We start from the raw sequence: 19,908 nt of genomic DNA on the forward strand, positions 1-19,908 counted from the left end.
TGTTTTCAATCAAGATGCAATTTCTGTGTTTCATCAACACTCTGATAGTCCACAGGTTACAGAATGCCTCCAGATGTGCATCGGATACTACTACTGGTCTTCCAGGGAGCGATCAAAGCGTCGACTGTTTGAAACATTACTTCCATGGAGGAAAGTGCGCATGGTGACTGTTGTATTCAATCCCGATGGAATGTCTGTGTTTCATCAATACTCTGATAGTCCACAGCTTACAGAATGCCTCCAGATGTGCATCGGAAACTACTACTGGTCTTCCAGGGAACGATGAAAGCGTAGACTGTTTGAGACATTACTCCCACGGAGGAAAGAGCGCATGGAGACTGTTGTATTCAATGCCGATGCAATTTCTGTGTTTCATCAACACTCTGACAGTCCACAGATTACAGAATGCCTCCAGATGTGCATCGGAAACAACTACTGGTCTAACAGGGAACGATCAAAACGTAGAATGTTTGAGACATTACTACCATGGGGGAAATTGTGAATGGTGATTGTTGTATTCAATCACGAAGCAATTTCTGTGTTTCATCAACACTCTGATAGCCCACAGATTACAGAATGCCTCCAGATGTGCATCGGAAACTACTACTGGTCTAACATGGAATGATCAAAGCGTAGAATGTTTGAGTCATTACTACTATGGGGGAAAGTGCGCATGGTGACTGTTGTATTCAATCCCGATGCAATTTCTGTGTTTCATCAACACTCAGATAGTTCACAGATTACAGAATGCCTCCAGATGTGGATCGGAAACTACTACTGGTCTTCCAGGGAACGATCAAGTCGTAGACTGTTTGAGACATCACTCCCATGGAGGAAAGTGGTCATGGTGACTGCTGTATTCAATCCCGATGCAATTTCTGTGTTTCATCAACACTTTGAAGGTCCACTGATTACAGAATGCCTCCAGATGTGAATCGGAAACTACTACTGGTCTTCCAGGGAACGATCAAAGCGTAGACTGTTTGAGACATTACTCCCGTGGAGGAGATTGCGCATGGTGACTGTTGTATTCAATCTTAATGCAATTTCTGTGTTTCATCAACACTCAGTTAGTCCACAGATTACAGAATGCCTCCAGATGTGCATCGGAAACTACTACTGGTCTTCCATTGAAAGATCAAAGCGTAGACTGTTTGAGACATTACTCCCGTTGAGGAAAGTGCGAATGGTGACTGTTGTATTCAATCCCGATGCAATTTCTGTGTTTCATCAACAGTCTGATAGTCCACAGATTACAGATTGCCTCCAGATGTGCATCGGAAACTACTACTGGTCTTCCTATGAACAATCAAAGCATATACTGTTTAAGACATTACTCCCATGGAGAAAATTGTGCATGGTGACAGTTGTATTCAATCACGATGCAATTTCTGTGTTTCATCAACACTTTGAAGGTCCACAGACTACAGAATGCCTCCAGATGTGCATCGGAAACTACTACTGGTCTTTCAGGGGATGATCAAAGCATAGACTGTTTGAGACATTACTCCCGTAGAGGAGAGTGCGCGTGGAGACTGTTGTATTCAATGCCGATGCAATTTCTGTGTTTCATCAACACTCAGTTATATACAGATTACAGAATGCTCCCAGATGTGCATCGGAAACTACTACTGGTCTTCCAGGGAACGATCAAAGCGTAGACTGTTTGAGACATTACTCCCATGGAGGAAAGTGCGCATTGTGACTGTAGTATTCAATCGCAAAGCAACTTCTGTGCTTCAACAACACCCTGATAGTAAACAGATTACAGAATGCCTCCAGATGTGCATCGGAAACAACTACTGGTCTAACAGGGAACGATCAAAACGTAGAATGTTTGAGACATTACTACCATGGGGGAAATTGTGAATGGTGATTGTTGTATTCAATCACGAAGCAATTTCTGTGTTTCATCAACACTCTGATAGCCCACAGATTACAGAATGCCTCCAGATGTGCATCGGAAACTACTACTGGTCTAACATGGAATGATCAAAGCGTAGAATGTTTGAGTCATTACTACTATGGGGGAAAGTGCGCATGGTGACTGTTGTATTCAATCCCGATGCAATTTCTGTGTTTCTTCAACACTCAGATAGTTCACAGATTACAGAATGCCTCGAGATGTGGATCGGAAACTACTACTGGTCTTCCAGGGAACGATCAAGTCGTAGACTGTTTGAGACATCACTCCCATGGAGGAAAGTGGTCATGGTGACTGCTGTATTCAATCCCGATGCAATTTCTGTGTTTCATCAACACTTTGAAGGTCCACTGATTACAGAATGCCTCCAGATGTGAATCGGAAACTACTACTGGTCTTCCAGGGAACGATCAAAGCGTAGACTGTTTGAGACATTACTCCCGTGGAGGAGATTGCGCATGGTGACTGTTGTATTCAATCTTAATGCAATTTCTGTGTTTCATCAACACTCAGTTAGTCCACAGATTACAGAATGCCTCCAGATGTGCATCGGAAACTACTACTGGTCTTCCATTGAAAGATCAAAGCGTAGACTGTTTGAGACATTACTCCCGTTGAGGAAAGTGCGAATGGTGACTGTTGTATTCAATCCCGATGCAATTTCTGTGTTTCATCAACAGTCTGATAGTCCACAGATTACAGATTGCCTCCAGATGTTCATCGGAAACTACTACTGGTCTTCCTATGAACAATCAAAGCATAGACTGTTTAAGACATTACTCCCATGGAGAAAATTGTGCATGGTGACAGTTGTATTCAATCACGATGCAATTTCTGTGTTTCATCAACACTTTGAAGGTCCACAGACTACAGAATGCCTCCAGATGTGCATCGGAAACTACTACTGGTCTTTCAGGGGATGATCAAAGCATAGACTGTTTGAGACATTACTCCCGTAGAGGAGAGTGCGCGTGGAGACTGTTGTATTCAATGCCGATGCAATTTCTGTGTTTCATCAACACTCAGTTATATACAGATTACAGAATGCTCCCAGATGTGCATCGGAAACTACTACTGGTCTTCCAGGGAACGATCAAAGCGTAGACTGTTTGAGACATTACTCCCATGGAGGAAAGTGCGCATTGTGACTGTAGTATTCAATCGCAAAGCAACTTCTGTGCTTCAACAACACCCTGATAGTAAACAGATTACAGAATGCCTCCAGATGTGCATCGGAAACAACTACTGGTCTAACAGGGAACGATCAAAACGTAGAATGTTTGAGACATTACTACCATGGGGGAAATTGTGAATGGTGATTGTTGTATTCAATCACGAAGCAATTTCTGTGTTTCATCAACACTCTGATAGCCCACAGATTACAGAATGCCTCCAGATGTGCATCGGAAACTACTACTGGTCTAACATGGAATGATCAAAGCGTAGAATGTTTGAGTCATTACTACTATGGGGGAAAGTGCGCATGGTGACTGTTGTATTCAATCCCGATGCAATTTCTGTGTTTCTTCAACACTCAGATAGTTCACAGATTACAGAATGCCTCCAGATGTGGATCGGAAACTACTACTGGTCTTCCAGGGAACGATCAAGTCGTAGACTGTTTGAGACATCACTCCCATGGAGGAAAGTGGTCATGGTGACTGCTGTATTCAATCCCGATGCAATTTCTGTGTTTCATCAACACTTTGAAGGTCCACTGATTACAGAATGCCTCCAGATGTGAATCGGAAACTACTACTGGTCTTCCAGGGAACGATCAAAGCGTAGACTGTTTGTGACATTACTCCCGTGGAGGAGATTGCGCATGGTGACTGTTGTATTCAATCTTAATGCAATTTCTGTGTTTCATCAACACTCAGTAAGTCCACAGATTACAGAATGCCTCCAGATGTGCATCGGAAACTACTACTGGTCTTCCATTGAAAGATCAAAGCGTAGACTGTTTGAGACATTACTCCCGTTGAGGAAAGTGCGAATGGTGACTGTTGTATTCAATCCCGATGCAATTTCTGTGTTTCATCAACAGTCTGATAGTCCACAGATTACAGATTGCCTCCAGATGTGCATCGGAAACTACTACTGGTCTTCCTATGAACAATCAAAGCATAGACTGTTTAAGACATTACTCCCATGGAGAAAATTGTGCATGGTGACAGTTGTATTCAATCACGATGCAATTTCTGTGTTTCATCAACACTTTGAAGGTCCACAGACTACAGAATGCCTCCAGATGTGCATCGGAAACTACTACTGGTCTTTCAGGGGATGATCAAAGCATAGACTGTTTGAGACATTACTCCCGTAGAGGAGAGTGCGCGTGGAGACTGTTGTATTCAATGCCGATGCAATTTCTGTGTTTCATCAACACTCAGTTATATACAGATTACAGAATGCTCCCAGATGTGCATCGGAAACTACTACTGGTCTTCCAGGGAACGATCAAAGCGTAGACTGTTTGAGACATTACTCCCATGGAGGAAAGTGCGCATTGTGACTGTAGTATTCAATCGCAAAGCAACTTCTGTGCTTCAACAACACCCTGATAGTAAACAGATTACAGAATGCCTCCAGATGTGCATCGGAAACAACTACTGGTCTAACAGGGAACGATCAAAACGTAGAATGTTTGAGACATTACTACCATGGGGGAAATTGTGAATGGTGATTGTTGTATTCAATCACGAAGCAATTTCTGTGTTTCATCAACACTCTGATAGCCCACAGATTACAGAATGCCTCCAGATGTGCATCGGAAACTACTACTGGTCTAACATGGAATGATCAAAGCGTAGAATGTTTGAGTCATTACTACTATGGGGGAAAGTGCGCATGGTGACTGTTGTATTCAATCCCGATGCAATTTCTGTGTTTCTTCAACACTCAGATAGTTCACAGATTACAGAATGCCTCCAGATGTGGATCGGAAACTACTACTGGTCTTCCAGGGAACGATCAAGTCGTAGACTGTTTGAGACATCACTCCCATGGAGGAAAGTGGTCATGGTGACTGCTGTATTCAATCCCGATGCAATTTCTGTGTTTCATCAACACTTTGAAGGTCCACTGATTACAGAATGCCTCCAGATGTGAATCGGAAACTACTACTGGTCTTCCAGGGAACGATCAAAGCGTAGACTGTTTGAGACATTACTCCCGTGGAGGAGATTGCGCATGGTGACTGTTGTATTCAATCTTAATGCAATTTCTGTGTTTCATCAACACTCAGTTAGTCCACAGATTACAGAATGCCTCCAGATGTGCATCGGAAACTACTACTGGTCTTCCATTGAAAGATCAAAGCGTAGACTGTTTGAGACATTACTCCCGTTGAGGAAAGTGCGAATGGTGACTGTTGTATTCAATCCCGATGCAATTTCTGTGTTTCATCAACAGTCTGATAGTCCACAGATTACAGATTGCCTCCAGATGTGCATCGGAAACTACTACTGGTCTTCCTATGAACAATCAAAGCATAGACTGTTTAAGACATTACTCCCATGGAGAAAATTGTGCATGGTGACAGTTATATTCAATCACTATGCAATTTCTGTGTTTCATCAACACTTTGAAGGTCCACAGACTACAGAATGCCTCCAGATGTGCATCGGAAACTACTACTGGTCTTTCAGGGGATGATCAAAGCATAGACTGTTTGAGACATTACTCCCGTAGAGGAGAGTGCGCGTGGAGACTGTTGTATTCAATGCCGATGCAATTTCTGTGTTTCATCAACACTCAGTTATATACAGATTACAGAATGCTCCCAGATGTGCATCGGAAACTACTACTGGTCTTCCAGGGAACGATCAAAGCGTAGACTGTTTGAGACATTACTCCCATGGAGGAAAGTGCGCATTGTGACTGTAGTATTCAATCGCAAAGCAACTTCTGTGCTTCAACAACACCCTGATAGTAAACAGATTACAGAATGCCTCCAGATGTGCATCGGAAACTACTACTGGTCTTCCAGGGAACGATCAAATCGTAGACTGTTTGAGACATTAGTCCCATGGAGGCAAATGCTCATGGAGACTTTTGTATTCAATCCCGATGCAATTTCTGTGTTACATCAACAGTCTGATAGTCCACAGGTTACAGATTGCCTCTAGATGTGCATCGAAAACTACTACTGGTCTTCCAGGGAGCGATCAAAGCGTAGACTGTTTGAGACATTACTCCCATGGAGGAAAGTGCGCATGGTGACTGTTGTATTCAATCCCGATGGAATGTCAGTGTTTCATCAATACTCTGATAGTCCACAGCTTACAGAATGCCTCCAGATGTGCATCGGATTCTACTACTGGTCTTCCAGGGAACGATGAAAGCGTAGACTGTTTGAGACATTACTCCCATGAAGGATAGAGCGCATGGTGACTGTTGTATTCAATCAAGAAACAATTTCTGTGTTTCATCAACACTCTGATAGTCCACAGGTGACAGAATGCCTCCAGATATGCATCGGAAACTACTACTGGTCTAACAGGGAACGAACAAAACGTAGAATGTTTGAGACATTAATACCATGGGGGAAAGTGCGCATGGTGACTGTTGTATTCAATCCCGAACCAATTTCTGTGTTTCATGAACACTCAGATATTCCACAGATTACAGATTGCCTCCAGATGTGGATCGGAAACTACTACTGGTCTTCCAGGGAACGATCAAGGCGTAGACTGTTTGAGAATTACTCCCATGGAGGACGGTGGTCATGGTGACTGTTGTATTCAATCCCGATGCAATTTATGTGATTCATCAACACTTTAAAGGTAAACAGATTACAGAATGCCTCCAGATGTGCATCGGAAACTACTACTGGTCTTCCAGGGAACGATCAAAGCGTAGACTGTTTGAGACATTACTCCCTTGGAGGAAACTGCGAATGGTGACTGTTGTATTCAATCCCCATGCAATTTCTGTGTTTCATCAACACTCTGATAGTCCACAGATTACAGATTGCCTCCAGATGTGCATCGGAAACTACTACTGGTCTTCCTGGGAACGATCAAAGCATAGACTGTTTGAGACATTACTGTCATGGAGGAAAGTGGGCATGGTGACTGTTGTATTCAATCCCGATGCAATTTCTGTGTTTCATGAACACTCAGATATTTCACAGATTACAGATTGCCTCCAGATGTGCATCGGAAACTACTACTGGTTTTCCAGGGAACGATCGAAGCGTAGACTGTTTGAGACATTACTACCATGGGGGAAATTGCGCATGGTGACTGTTGCATTCAATCAAGATGCAATTTCTGTGTTTCATCAACACTCAGATAGTCCACAGATTACAGAATGCCTCCAGATGTGGATCGGAAACTACTACTGGTCTTCCAGGGAACGATCAAAGCGTATACTGTTTGAGAATTACTCCCATGGAGGAAAGTGGTCATTGTGACTGTTATATTCAATCCCGATGCAATTTATGTGTTTCATCAACACTTTGAAGGATCCACAGATTACAGAATGCCTCCAGATGTGCTTCGGCAACTACTACTGGTCTTCCAGGGAACGATCAAAGCGTAGACTGTTTGAGACATTACTCCCGTGGAGGAAAGTGCGAATGGTGACTGTTGTATTCAATCCCGATGCAATTTCTTTGTTTCATCAACACTCTGATAGACCACAGATTACAGATTGCCTCCAGATGTGCATCGGAAACTACTACTGGTCTTCCTGGGAACGATCAAAACATAGACTGTTTGAGACATTACTGTCATGGAGGAAAGTGCTCATGGTGACTGTTGTATTCTTTCACGATGCTATTTCTGTGTTTCATCAACACTTTGAAGGATCCACAGATTACAGAATGCCTACAGATGTGCATCGGCAACTACTACTGGCCTTCCAGGGAACGATCAAAGCGTAGACTGTTTGAGACATTACTTCCATGGAGGAAAGTGCGCATGGTGACTGTTGTATTCAATCCCGATGGAATGTCTGTGTTTCATCAATACTCTGATAGTCCACAGCTTACAGAATGCCTCCACATGTGCATCGGAAACTACTACTGGTCTTCCATGGAACGATGAAAGCGTAGACTGTTTGTGACATTACTCCCACGGAGGAAAGAGCGCATGGAGACTGTTGTATTCAATGCCGATGCAATTTCTGTGTTTCATCAACACTCTGACAGTCCACAGATTACAGAATGCCTCCAGATGTGGATCGGAAACTACTACTGGTCTTCCAGGGAACGATCAAGTCGTAGACTGTTTGAGACATCACTCCCATGGAGGAAAGTGGTCATGGTGACTGCTGTATTCAATCCCGATGCAATTTCTGTGTTTCATCAACACTTTGAAGGTCCACAGATTACAGAATGCCTCCAGATGTGAATCGGAAACTACTACTGGTCTTCCAGGGAACGATCAAAGCGTAGACTGTTTGAGACATTACTCCCATGGAGGAGAGTGCGCATGGTGACTGTTGTATTCAATCTCAATGCAATTTCTGTGTTTCATCAACTCTCAGTTAGTCCACAGATTACAGAATGCCTCCAGATGTGCATCAGAAACTACTACTTGTCTTCCATTGAAAGATCAAAGCGTAGACTGTTTGAGACATTACTCCCGTTGAGGAAAGTGCGAATGGTGACTGTTGTATTCAATCCCGATGCAATTTCTGTGTTTCATCAACACTCTGATAGTCCACAGATTACAGATTGCCTCCAGATGTGCATCGGAAACTACTACTGGTCTTCCTATGAACAATCAAAGCATAGACTGTTTAAGACATTACTCCCATGGAGAAAATTGTGCATGGTGACAGTTGTATTCAATCACGATGCAATTTCTGTGTTTCATCAACACTTTGAAGGTCCACAGGCTACAGAATGCCTCCAGATGTGCATCGGAAACTACTACTGGTCTTTCAGGGAATGATCAAACATAGACTGTTTGAGACATTACTCCCGTAGAGGAGAGTGCACGTGGAGACTGTTGTATTCTATGCCGATGCAATTTCTGTGTTTCATCCACACTCAGTTATATACAGATTACAGAATGCTCCCAGATGTGCATCGGAAACTACTACTGGTCTTCCAGGGAACGATCAAAGCGTAGACTGTTTGAGACATTATTCCCATGGAGGAATGTGCGCATGGTGACTGTTGTATTCAATCCCGATGCAATTTCTATGTTTCAACAACACTCTGATAGTGCACCGATTACAGAATGTCTCCAGCTGTGCATCGGAAACTACTACTGGTCTTCCAGGTAACGATCAAAGCGTAAACTGTTTGAGACAATACTCCCATGGAGGAAAGTGGGCATGGTGACTGTTGTATCCAATCCCGATTCAATTTCTGTGTTTCATCAACAATCTGATATTCCACAGGTTACATAATGACTCCAGATGTGCATCGGAAACTACTACTGGTCTTCCAGGGAACGATCAAAGCGTAGACTGTTTGAGACATTACTCCCATGGAGGAAAGTGCGCATGGTGACTGTTGTATTCAATCCCAAAGCAACTTCTGTTCTTCAACAACACCCTGATAGTAAACAGATTACAGAATGCCTCCAGATGTGCATCGGAAACTACTACTGGTCTTCCAGGGAACGATCAAATCGTAGACTGTTTGAGACATTAGTCCCATGGAGGAAAATGCTCATGGAGACTTTTGTTTTCAATCCCGATGGAATTTCTGTGTTACATCAACAGTCTGATAGTCCACAGGTTACAGATTGCCTCTAGATGTGCATCGAAAACTACTTCTGGTCTTCCAGGGAGCGATCAAAGCGTAGACTGTTTGAGACATTACTCCCATGGAGGAAAGTGCGCATGGTGACTGATGTATTCAATCCCGATGGAATGTCAGTGTTTCCTCAATACTCTGATAGTCCACAGCTTACAGAATGCCTCCAGATGTGCATCGGAAACTACTACTGGTCTTCCAGGGAACGATGAAAGCGTAGACTGTTTGAGACATTACTCCCATGGAGGAAAGAGCGCATGGTGACTGTTGAATTCAATCAAGAAACAATTTCTGTGTTTCATCAACACTCTGATAGTCCACAGGTTACAGAATGCCTCCAGATATGCATCGGAAACTACTACTGGTCTAACAGGGAATGATCAAAACGTAGAATGTTTGAGACATTAATACCATGGGGGAAAGTGCGCATGGTGACTGTTGAATTCAATCCCGATGCAATTTCTGTGTTTCATGAACACTCAGATATTCCACAGATTACAGATTGCCTCCAGATGTGGATCGGAAACTACTACTGGTCTTCCAGGGAACGATCAAGCCGTAGACTCTTTGAGAATTACTCCCATGGAGGACGGTGGTCATGGTGACTGTTTTATTCATCCCGATGCAATTTATGTGATTCATCAACACTTTAAGAGGTACAGATTACAGAATGCCTCCAGATGTGCATCGGAAACTACTACTGGTCTTCCAGGGAACGATCAAAGCGTAGACTGTTTGAGACATTACTCCCGTGGAGGAAACTGCAAGTGGTGACTGTTGTATTCAATCCCCATGCAATTTCTGTGTTTCATCAACACTCTGATAGTCCACAGATTACAGATTGCCTCCAGATGTGCATCGGAAACTACTACTGGTCTTCCTGGGAACGATCAAAGCATAGACTGTTTGAGACATTACTGTCATGGAGGAAAGTGCGCATGGTGACTGTTGTATTCAATCCCGATGCAATTTCTGTGTTTCATGAACACTCAGATATGTCACAGATTACAGATTGCCTCCAGATGTGCATCGGAAACTACTACTGGTTTTCCAGGGAACGATCGAAGCGTAGACTGTTTAAGACATTACTACCATGGGGGAAATTGCGCATGGTGACTGTTGTATTCAATCAAGATGCAATTTCTGTGTTTCATCAACACTCAGATAGTCCACAGATTACAGAATGCCTCCAGATGTGGATCGGAAACTACTACTGGTCTTCCAGGGAACGATCAAAGCGTAGACTGTTTGAGAATTACTCCCATGGAGGAAAGTGGTCATTGTGACTGTTATATTCAATCCCGATGCAATTTATGTGTTTCATCAACACTTTGAAGGATCCACAGATTACAGAATGCCTCCAGATGTGCTTCGGCAACTACTACTGGTCTTCCAGGGAACGATCAAAGCGTAGACTGTTTGAGACATTACTCCCGTGGAGGAAAGTGCGAATGGTGACTGTTGTATTCAATCCCGATGCAATTTCTGTGTTTCATCAACACTCTGATAGACCACAGATTACAGATTGCCTCCAGATGTGCATCGGAAACTACTATTCGTCTTCCTGGGAACGATCAAAACATAGACTGTTTGAGACATTACTGTCATGGAGGAAAGTGCTCATGGTGACTGTTGTATTCATTCACGATGCTATTTCTGTGTTTCATCAACACTTTGAAGGATCCACAGATTACAGAATGCCTACAGATGTGCATCGGCAACTACTACTGGCCTTCCAGGGAACGATCAAAGCGTAGAGTGTTTGAGACATTACTCCCATGGAGGAAAGTGCGCATGGTGACTGTTGTACTCAATCCCAAAGCAATTTCTGTGTTTCTTCAACACACTGATAGTCCACAGATTACAGAATGCCACCAGATGTGCATCGCAAACTACTACTGGTGTAACAGGGAACGATCAAAGCGTAGAATGTTTGAGACATTTTTACCATGGGGGAAATTGCGCATGGTGACTGTTGTATTGAATCAAGATGCAATTTCTGTGTTTCATCAACACTCAGATAGTCCACAGATTACAGAATGCCTCCAGATGTGGATCGGAAACTACTACTGGTCTTCCAGGGAACGATCAAGGCGTAGACTGTTTGAGAATTACTCTCATGGAGGAAAGTGGTCATTGTGACTGTTGTATTCAATCCCGATGCAATTTATGTGTATCATCAACACTCTGATAGACCACAGATTACAGATTGCCTCCACATGTGTATCGGAAGCTACTACTGGTCTTCCTGGGAACGATCAAAGCATGGACTGTTTGAGACATTACTGTCATGGAGGAAAGTGCGCATGGTGACTGTTGTATTCAATCACGATGCAATTTCTGTGTTTCATCAACACTTTGTAGGTCCACAGATTACAGAATGCCTCCAGATGTGCATCGGAAACTACTACTGGTCTTCCAGGGAACAATCAAAGCGTAGACTGTTTGGGACATTACTCCCATGGAGGAGAGTGCGCATGGTGACTGTTGTATTCAATCCCAATGCAATTTCTGTGTTTCATCAACACTCAGTTAGTCCACAGATTACAGAATGCCTCCAGATGTGCATCGGAAACTACTATTGGTCTTCCAGGGAACGATCAAAGCGTAGACTGTTTGTGACATTACTCCCATGGAGGAAAGTGCGCATGGTGACTGTTGTACTCAATCCCAAAGCAATGTATGTGTTTCATCAACACTCTGATAGTCCACAGATTACAGAATGCCTCCAGATGTGTATCGGAAACTACTACTGGTCTAACAGGGAATGATCAAAGCGTAGAATGTTTGAGACATTACTCCCATGGTGGAAATTGCGCATGGTGACTGTTGTATTCAATCAACATGCAATTTCTGTGTTTCATCAACACTCAGATAGTCCACAGATTACAGAATGCCTCCAGATGTGGTTCGGAAACTACTACTGGTCCTCCAGGGAACGATCAAGGCGTAGACTGTTTGAGAATTACTCCCATGGAGGAAAGTGGTAATTGTGACTGTTATATATAATCCCGATGCAATTTATGTGTTTCATCAATACTTTGAAGGATCCACAGATTACAGAATGCCTCCAGATGTGCATCGGCAACTACTACTGGTCTTCCAGGGAACGATCAAATCGTAGACTGTTTGAGACATTACTCCCGTGGAGGAAAGTGCGCATGGAGACCGTTGTATTCAATCCTGATGCATTTTCTGTTTACCATCAAAACTCTGATAGTCCACAGATAACAGAATGCCACCAGTTGTGCATCGGAAACTACTACTGGTCTAACAGGGAATGATCAAAGCGTAGAATGTTTGAGTCATTACTACTATGGGGGAAAGTGCGCATGGTGACTGTTGTATTCAATCCCGATGCAATTTCTGTGTTTCATCACCACTCAGATAGTTCACAGATTACAGAATGCCTCCAGATGTGGATCGGAAACTACTACTGGTCTTCCAGGGAACGATCAAGTCGTAGACTGTTTGAGACATCACTCCCATTGAGGAAAGTGGTCATGGTGACTGCTGTATTCAATCCCGATGCAATTACTGTGTTTCATCAACACTTTGAAGGTCCACAGATTACAGAATGCCTCCAAATGTGCATCGGAAACTACTACTGGTCTTCCAGGGAACGATCAAAGCGTAGACTGTTTGAGACATTACTCCCGTGGAGGAGAGTGCGCATGGTGACTCTTGTATTCAATCTCAATGCAATTTCTGTGTTTCATCAACACTCAGTTAGTCCACAGATTACTGAATGCCTCCAGATGTGCATCGGAAACTACTACTGGTCTTCCTATGAACAATCAAAGCATAGACTGTTTAAGACATTACTCCCATGGAGAAAATTGCGCATGGTGACTGTTGTATTCAATCACGATGCAATTTCTGTGTTTCATCAACACTTTGAAGGTCCACAGACTACAGAATGCCTCCAGATGTGCATCGGAAACTACTACTGGTCTTTCAGGGGATGATCAAAGCATAGACTGATTGAGACATTTCTCCCGTGGAGGAGAGTGCGCGTCGAGACTGTTGTATTCAATGCCGATGCAATTTCTATGTTTCAACAACACTCTGATAGTGCACAGATTACAGAATGTCTCCAGATGTGCATCGGAAACTACTACTGGTCTTCCAGGTAACGATCAAAGCGTAAACTGTTTGAGACATTACTCCCATGGAGGAGAGTGCGCGTGGAGACTGTTGTATTCAATCAAGATGCAATTTCTGTGTTTCATCAACACTCAGTTATATACAGATTACAGAATGCTCCCAGATGTGCATCGGAAACTACTACTGGTCTTCCAGGGAACGATCAAAGCGTAGACTGTTTGAGAATTACTCCCATGGAGGAAAGTGGTCATTGTGACCGTTATATTCAATCCCGATGCAATTTATGTGTTTCATCAACACTTTGAAGGATCCACAGATTACAGAATGCCTCCAGATGTGCTTTGGCAACTACTACTGGTCTTCCAGGGAACGATCAAAGCGTAGACTGTTTGAGACATTACTCCCGTGGAGGAAAGTGCGAATGGTGACTGTTGTATTCAATCCCGATGCAATTTCTGTGTTTCATCAACACTCTGATAGACCACAGATTACAGATTGCCTCCAGATGTGCATCGGAAACTACTACTGGTCTTCCTGGGAACGATCAAAACATAGACTGTTTGAGACATTACTGTCATGGAGGAAAGTGCTCATGGTGACTGTTGTATTCATTCACGATGCTATTTCTGTTTTTCATCAACACTTTGAAGGATCCACAGATTACAGAATGCCTACAGATGTGCATCGGCAACTACTACTGGCTTTCCAGGGAACGATCAAAGCGTAGACTGTTTGAGACATTACTCCCATGGAGGAAAGTGCGCATGGTGACTGTTGTACTCAATCCCAAAGCAATTTCTGTGTTTCTTCAACACACTGATAGTCCACAGATTACAGAATGCCTCCAGATGTGCATCGCAAACTACTACTGGTCTAACAGGGAACGATCAAAGCGTAGAATGTTTGAGACATTACTACCATGGGGGAAATTGCGCATGGTGACTGTTGTATTGAATCAAGATGCAATTTCTGTGTTTCATCAACACTCAGATAGTCCACAGATTACAGAATGCCTCCAGATGTGCATCGGAAGCTACTACTGGTCTTCCTGGGAACGATCAAAGCATAGACTGTTTGAGACATTACTGTCATGGAGGAAAGTGCGCATGGTGACTGTTGTATTCAATCACGATGCAATTTCTGTGTTTCATCAACACTTTGTAGGTCCACAGATTACAGAATGCCTCCAGATGTGCATCGGAAACTACTACTGGTCTTCCAGGGAACGATCAAAGCATAGACTGTTTGGGACATTACTCCCATGGAGGAGAGTGCGCATGGTGACTGTTGTATTCAATCCCAATGCAATTTCTGTGTTTCATCAACACTCAGTTAGTCCACAGATTACAGAATGCCTCCAGATGTGCATCGGAAACTACTATTGGTCTCCCAGGGAACGATCAAAGCGTAGACTGTTTGTGACATTACTCCCATGGAGGAAATCGCGCATGGTGACTGTTGTACTCAATCCCAAAGCAATGTCTGTGTTTCATCAACACTCTGATAGTCCACAGATTACAGAATGCCTCCAGATGTGGTTCGGAAACTACTACTGGTCTTCCAGGGAACGATCAAAGCGTAGACTGTTTGAGACATTACTCCCATGGAGGAAAGTGTGCATGGTGACTGTTGTATTCAATCCCAAAGCAACTTCTGTGCTTCAACATCACCCTGATAGTAAACAGATTACAGATTGCCTCCACATGTGCATCGGAAGCTACTACTGGTCTTCCTGGGAACGATCAAAGCATAGACTGTTTGAGACATTACTGTCATGGAGGAAAGTGCGCATGGTGACTGTTGTATTCAATCACGATGCAATTTCTGTGTTTCATCAACACTTTGTAGGTCCACAGATTACAGAATGCCTCCAGATGTGCATCGGAAACTACTACTGGTCTTCCAGGGAACGATCAAAGCGTAGACTGTTTGGGACATTACTCCCATGGAGGAAAGTGCGCATGGTGACTGTTGTACTCAATCCCAAAGCAATGTCTGTGTTTCATCAACACTCCGATAGTCCACTGATTACAGAATGCCTCCAGATGTGCATCGGAAACTACTACTGGTCTAACAGGGAACGATCAAAGCGTAGAATGTTTGAGACATTACTCCCATGGTGGAAATTGCGCATGGTGACTGTTGTATTCAATCAACATGCAATTTCTGTTTTTCATCAACACTCAGATAGTCCACAGATTACAGAATGTCTCCAGATGTGGTTCGGAAACTACTACTGGTCCTCCAGGGAACGATCAAGGCGTAGACTGTTTGAGAAATACTCCCATGGAGGAAAGTGGTAACTGTGACTGTTATATATAATCCCGATGCAATTTATGTGTTTCATCAACACTTTGAAGGATCCACAGATTACAGAATGCCTCCAGATGTGCATCGGCAACTACTACTGGTCTTCCAGGGAACGATCAAATCGTAGACTGTTTGAGACATTACTCCCGTGGAGGAAAGTGCGCATGGAGACCGTTGTATTCAATCCTGATACATTTTCTGTTTACCATCAAAACTCTGATAGTCAACAGATAACAGAATGCCACCAGTTGTGCATCGGAAACTACTACTGGTCTAACAGGGAATGATCAAAGCGTAGAATGTTTGAGTCATTACTACTATGGGAGAAAGTGCGCATGGTGACTGTTGTATTCAATCCCGATGCAATTTCTGTGTTTCATCAACACTCAGATAGTTCACAGATTACAGAATGCCCCCAGATGTGGATCGGAAACTACTACTGGTCTTCCAGGGAACGATCAAGTCGTAGACTGTTTGAGACATCCCTCCCATTGAGGAAAGTGGTCATGGTGACTGCTGTATTCAATCCCGATGCAATTTCTGTGTTTCATCAACACTCTGATAGTCCACAGATTACAGATTGCCTCCAGATGTGCATCGGAAACTACTACTGGTCTTCCTATGAACAGTCAAAGCATAGACTGTTTAAGACATTACTCCCATGGAGAAAATTGCGCATGGTGACTGTTGTATTCAATCACGATGCAATTTCTGTGTTTCATCAACACTTTAAAGGTCCACAGACTACAGAATGCCTCCAGATGTGCATCGGAAACTACTACTGGTCTTTCAGGGGATGATCAAAGCATAGACTGTTTGAGACATTTCTCCCGTGGAGGAGAGTGCGCGTGGAGACTGTTGTATTCAATGCCGATGCAATTTCTGTGTTTCATCAACACTCAGTTATATACAGATTACAGAATGCTCCCAGATGTGCATCGGAAACTACTACTGGCCTTCCAGGGAACGTTAAAAGCGTTAACTGTTTGAGACATTACTCAAATGGAGCAAAGTGCGCATGGTGACTGTTGTACTCAATCCCAAAGCAATTTCTGTGTTTCTTCAACACACTGAGAGTCCACAGATTACAGAATGCCTCCAGATGTGCATCGCAAACTACTACTGGTCTAACAGGGAACGATCAAAGCGTAGAATGTTTGAGACATTACTATTATGGGGGAAATTGCGCATGGTGACTGTTGTATTGAATCAAGATGCAATTTCTGTGTTTCATCAACACTCAGATAGTCCACAGATTTCAGAATGCCTCCAGATGTGGATCGGAAACTACTACTGGTCTTCCAGGGAACGATCAAGGCGTAGACTGTTTGAGAATTACTCTCATGGAGGAAAGTGGTCATTGTGACTGTTGTATTCAATCCCGATGCAATTTATGTGTTTCATCAACACTCTGATAGACCACAGATTACAGATTGCCTCCACATGTGCGTCGGAAGCTACTACTGGTCTTCCTGGGAACGATAAAAGCATAGACTGTTTGAGACATTACTGTCATGGAGGAAATGGCGCATGGTGACTGTTGTATTCAATCACGATGCAATTTCTGTGTTTCATCAACACTTTGTAGGTCCACAGATTACAGAATGCCTCCAGATGTGCATCGGAAACTACTACTGGTCTTCCAGGGAACGATCAAAGCGTAGACTGTTTGGGACATTACTCCCATGGAGGAGAGTGCGCATGGTGACTGTTGTATTCAATCCCAATGCAATTTCTGTGTTTCATCAACACTCAGTTAGTCCACAGATAACAGAATGCCTCCAGATGTGCATCGGAAACTACTATTGGTCTTCCAGGGAACGATCAAAGCGTAGACTGTTTGAGACATTACTCCCATGGAGGAAAGTGCGCATGGTGACTGTTGTACTCAATCCCAAAGCAATGTCTGTGTTTCATCAACACTCTGATAGTCCACAGATTACAGAATGCCTCCAGATGTGTATCGGAAACTACTACTGGTCTAACAGGGAATGATCAAATCGTAGAATGTTTGAGACATTACTCCCATGGTGGAAATTGCGCATGGTGACTGTTGTATTCAATCAACATGCAATTTCTGTGTTTCATCAACACTCAGATAGTCCACAGATTACAGAATGCCTCCAGATGTGGTTCGGAAACTACTACTGGTCCTCCAGGAAACGATCAAGGCGTAGACTGTTTGAGAATTACTCCCATGGAGGAAAGTGGTAATTGTGACTGTTATATATAATCCCGATGCAATTTATGTGTTTCATCAATACTTTGAAGGATCCACAGATTACAGAATGCCTCCAGATGTGCATCGGCAACTACTACTGGTCTTCCAGATAACGATCAAATCGTAGACTGTTTGAGACATTACTCCCGTGGAGGAAAGTGCGCATGGAGACCGTTGTATTCAATCCTGATGCATTTTCTGTTTACCATCAAAACTCTGATAGTCCACAGATAACAGAATGCCACCAGTTGTGCATCGGAAACTACTACTGGTCTAACAGGGAATGATCAAAGCGTAGAATGTTTGAGTCATTACTACTATGGGGGAAAGTGCGCATGGTGACTGTTGTATTCAATCCCGATGCAATTTCTGTGTTTCATCAACACTCAGATAGTTCACAGATTACAGAATGCCTCCAGATGTGGATCGGAAACTACTACTGGTCTTCCAGGGAACGATCAAGTCGTAGACTGTTTGAGACATCACTCCCATTGAGGAAAGTGGTCATGGTGACTGCTGTATTCAATCCCGATGCAATTACTGTGTTTCATCAACACTTTGAAGGTCCACAGATTACAGAATGCCTCCAAATGTGCATCGGAAACTACTACTGGTCTTCCAGGGAACGATCAAAGCGTAGACTGTTTGAGACATTACTCCCGTGGAGGAGAGTGCGCATGGTGACTCTTGTATTCAATCTCAATGCAATTTCTGTGTTTCATCAACACTCAGTTAGTCCACAGATTACAGAATGCCTCCAGATGTGCATCGGAAACTACTACTGGTCTTCCAGGGAACGATCAAAGCGTAGACTGTTTGAGACATTACTCCCGTTGAGGAAAGTGCGAATGGTGACTGTTGTATTCAATCCCGATGCAATTTCTGTGTTTTATCAACACTCTATAGTCCACAGATTACAGATTGCCTCCAGATGTGCATCGGAAACTACTACTGGTCTTCCTATGAACAATCAAAGCATAGACTGTTTAAGACATTACTCCCATGGAGAAAATTGCGCATGGTGACTGTTGTATTCAATCACGATGCAATTTCTGTGTTTCATCAACACTTTGAAGGTCCACAGACTACAGAATGCCTCCAGATGTGCATCGGAAACTACTACTGGTCTTTCAGGGGATGATCAAAGCATAGACTGTTTGAGACATTTCTCCCGTGGAGGAGAGTGCGCGTCGAGACTGTTGTATTCAATGCCGATGCAATTTCTATGTTTCAACAACACTCTGATAGTGCACAGATTACAGAATGTCTCCAGATGTGCATCGGAAACTACTACTGGTCTTCCAGGTAACGATCAAAGCGTAAACTGTTTGAGACATTACTCCCATGGAGGAGAGTGCGCGTGGAGACTGTTGTATTCAATCAAGATGCAATTTCTGTGTTTCATCAACACTCAGTTATATACAGATTACAGAATGCTCCCAGATGTGCATCGGAAACTACTACTGGTCTTCCAGGGAACGATCAAAGCGTAGACTGTTTGAGAATTACTCCCATGGAGGAAAGTGGTCATTGTGACCGTTATATTCAATCCCGATGCAATTTATGTGTTTCATCAACACTTTGAAGGATCCACAGATTACAGAATGCCTCCAGATGTGCTTTGGC

Source organism: Schistocerca gregaria, chromosome 10 (genome assembly GCF_023897955.1).
Source record: "Schistocerca gregaria isolate iqSchGreg1 chromosome 10, iqSchGreg1.2, whole genome shotgun sequence".
Taxonomy (NCBI): domain Eukaryota; kingdom Metazoa; phylum Arthropoda; class Insecta; order Orthoptera; family Acrididae; genus Schistocerca; species Schistocerca gregaria.